The sequence below is a fragment of the Morone saxatilis genome, unplaced genomic scaffold (genome assembly GCF_004916995.1).
Source record: "Morone saxatilis isolate NCDOM2014 unplaced genomic scaffold, NCSU_SB_2.0 Contig17, whole genome shotgun sequence".
Taxonomy (NCBI): Eukaryota; Metazoa; Chordata; class Actinopteri; family Moronidae; genus Morone; species Morone saxatilis.
In genome coordinates, this window is record NW_023339729.1 from 23,833,714 (window position 1) to 23,837,874 (window position 4,161).

The following is a 4,161-nucleotide window of genomic DNA, read 5'->3' on the forward strand; positions in this document are numbered from 1 at the left end:
ATCAGTTATAAATATAAATGGAGGAGGATGCTAGTAAGCTGATCTGGTAATCACAACACAAAAGCATCTGAGAAACATTGTGTGGATGTAGTTTGGGTTCTATATCGAGATGGCGAAATCACCAACAAAGAAAAGGCTGTCTGGTGACTTTGTAAAAAGCAGCTGCCTTCTGTAACGACAGCAAATCTGAGGACTCACCTGCCAGCTTATCACTCAGTTACAACCTTGTATACAACTTGCTATACAAGAAGCTTGTAAAATGACCATTGATGATATGATAGAAAGATTTATGTAATCCACTGACATGGTTTTATGGAGATGTTTTTCAGATTAATGACAGCAATGGAGCCACAACATAAAATCTGTCTCTGACCCTGGGTGGGGGTTAGATTTCATCCACAGAACTTGAGGACTTTTCCAGATTGGCTTATAATTTAGGCATGAAAGTTCATTCTTGCTCTTAAGTGGACCGTGAATTGAACTAGAGAAATCCTAAAAGTGCTTTGAATTTAATCATAACCATTACTAAACTTGCGTGAAAGCAGTTCCCATGACAAATGAGCTAAATACATGGGCTGATGAAGACCTTAAATGGTTTAAAGCGCTGGAAAATGTGAACCTTGAGATTGTCAAACTATTTCCGAGATGAAGAGGGGATTTTAATTCTTAAAATGTAAGCGAGTATGTATCGCTAGTTATTGTGAAACACCTTAGAGTGAAGTATCCAGGCATCATAACACATAAACATTACATAACATCCTGTGGCTTAATATCATTAAAGATAAACATTCTTTTATCTGATTGTTTATTAGAAAACACAGTTAGCGTATTAGCATGCTTCTCATTTTGTATCACAGCACACTAAAACTTCTGAAACTCAGCATTTACCCATATGACTCAACATTTATTCATAATTTTCCCCTGAAATTGACTTATATTTGTGCAACACGCAGGAAAATTATGTGGGGGTTTTTTTTGGTTAGGGGAACTTTCTGATCACATTATCACGTAATCTAATCATCAGTTAGGCTGGAGCATCCTGTTGATCACAAAAAATAACCAAAACAAAAAGACACATTGAAGAAGATGAAAAAAGTATAGTTAAAAGTACTTTTCCTGCAGATATACTCGAAATGTTGCTGAGCTGGTTGCTTTTGGTTTATCTTTGTTTTACTTTGCTTTAACAGTGCTGCTGCTTCTAGCAGTGAAACTTTTTTCTATTTCCCTACATATAAAACAACTGAATTAAAGTCTGTTTGGCTGAATCTGATGTGAAATAAATCTAAGTAACCTGTTGCACAATTTTAAACATTTAGTATGAACAAGAGTCTACAGCCACATGAGTGGTTCTGTTTGTACTAAGGCATGGTGGAACTAAATGCTAACATTAGCATGCCAAAATGTTCACAGTGACAAATGTGCTAACATGTGCTAATTAGCACAGCTGAGGCCGACGGGAATGTAATTAATTTCACAGCACAGGTACTGGAAAAATGTAACATTTGACCTGGTGATGATGTTACATGAAGTTAATAATATTGTATTGTCTGTACCAAATTTAATGACAATCAATCCAATAGTTGTTGAGATATTTCAGTCTGGACCAAAGTGGTGGACTGACCAACCAACTAATATTGCCATCCCTAAAGTGGCTAGCTTTGCTAAAAATGAATTACAAGTTATAATCTGTCTCTGTCGAGGACAAAACCTGTCTTGCTCCACAGACTCAGTAACTCCAATGTATAGGTTTTGTACGGTGGCCATAAGAGCACAAGACACTGCAATTTAAGGAAAAATATGCAAATAGACCAAAAACAAGCAAATTAAGAAAATGTTTTGCGCAGAGGAGAGCGATAAGCGCTCCCTTTTTACTTAAATCTCACAAATGCCCAGTATTTAGGTAAAGTGAAGCAGTTTCCATCTGTCTCTTGTGCTACTTGCTGCACTTCTGTATTTGGTTGTTTTCTCACGCCGAACTAATGTAGTCTTTCAGAAACTACTACAACATTAACTGCAGCACCTACTGTTTGCAATGCTCCCAGACCAGTACCACAGAACGAAGAAGTATTCAAAATGTCGAAATATCACAACATTTGTCTGAATTCTGCTTTTGTTAGAACACATTTCCAGTAATAGTGGTAAGATTAATCTGAATTTTGGCCCCCAAAAAAGGTTTTACATCTGTATTTCAGATTTCCTGCTCTGAATGACACATAGAGGAAACACTACTGATAATTTAAGGAAACAGACACATATCCCAAATCAACAGGAGAAGAGAAAATCCAGACCTCTCGTTATTTCTCCTTCTCTCTGTCCTCCTCCTGTCTGTCTTTTTTCATGAAAACGTCTTTATTCCATCCCTTCAAAGATAAGAGCAGCTTATTGTGTTCACTTGCATCCTACTGGAGATCATGTGAAGCACAACAGCTGAACTGCACATGCACTTACACACAAGTTCCCCATGGCTTAAATTTCCTCTCAAACTAGAGCCACAGTGTGAGCTGAAGCTGTGTGTATCTGGAGAATGTTGTGGTTGTTGAATAGATGATTGAAGAATCTCTATTTATAGTCCTGTCAGAAGCTTTGTGTGTTGTGTGTACTGCTCTTTCCAAAAAGGGATTTTGTCTGTGTGTTTAGAGCAAAATAATGGTCCTCTTTTTGAGTCTCTGTGTGTGATATGTGCAACAGTAACATACAAGGACAGTCAAGCTCTTAATCCCTCTCTCTTTGATTTCTGTTTCTCAAACCTCTGTCTTCTCCCCCGTTCTTCCTTTGTTTTCCCTCCCTCTTTGCTTTCTCCCCTCTTGTTTCATTTTGTCGTCAATATGTTGAAGGATTCAGAGTGCAAGGTCACAGTTTTCCAAGCCTGAAGTTGGGACTTTTCCCCCGGTTTCCTCTCACTCTCCAAACTGCACAAACAGGCAGAAAAAAGCTAAGCATTCTTGAATCCCTTTCAACTCCACGTTGAAATTAATCGAAGATCAACTGCTGCTTAAATGTGGTCTTTCCTATGAAGGACGAAACTGTATCAGTATGATTGCGAGTGGGAAGGAGAACAAACAACAAGGTTGTTTTCTTCTTTTCTTTTTGCCAGAGCGAGGGATCACTCCCAGACCACATCTAGAGGAGAGGAGGATGTAGTGGTGAGAGGGGTAAAAGGGGGGAGGGAGCAAGCGATCAGGGTTTGGGGGAGAAGAGGAGTTAGATATGTAACAGGTCCAGTCTGGGATGGAGCTTTGTGGCTATCGTGGCGTCAGTCACTGTTTCAGGGGATTCTGGTCCACAATGTGACATTGATTAAAGTTTTCTGAGGATCAAGAAACAATTCATCTGCTTGTGCATTTGTTCTTGTGTTAAAAGGAATACTTAATTGAAAATCTGTCTTTTTAGTAGACTTTAAAGGTTTCTTTGTAGCTTGTTTGCTTTGTGGAGGACAGTCAGCTTGGATTCTCTCAATATATAATTTCACTACATGACTCATTTTTGTGATGTCATGTAGTGAACTTTAATCCAGAAGGTGGCAGTAATGCAGTTTGCCACCATGCCGCCATTAACCAATCTAAAGAAGCTTCTTGGTATTGCTATTTTGCAGCATAGACTGCAGGCCAGACATCGAAGCTAGGTGTACAAAATAAGCTAAGCGAGGATGCAACCTGGAGAGTATCATCATTTGGTCCATGAGCGGTTTATTTGATTAGCCTCTGCAGTGTGATGTTGAGTTGCATCTGTCCAAAAGTTGATTCTGTTTCAACTTTTTCGCCGCAGAGTCGCTGAGGTTTTTTTTGGCATCCCCTGTGGCGTAAATGCACTACCCACATTCAAATGAACTGGAGAACTGGCGTTTACATTGCAAGGCAGCTGCACTCGTGAGAATCCATCTTGCAATACTTCAGGCTATGTGCCTTTGAGGAACTATGGTAGTTATGGCATGAGGTACAGGCGTGGTTTAATGCTAGGTAGATGTAATAACGTGTGGGAGAAGTGTTTGCTCTAAAATAACTTTGGCAACTGCTAAACAGGTGAGCATAGATGCTGCTAACATCCATTATATCAGAGCAGGAGAGTATTTCTTACAAGAAGAGCAAAAAATGGCACTGAAGGCGTTTCTCGATTGAAAAGATGGTTACGACCTTCTCCCGACTGACTTCGGTCGAGTTTGAC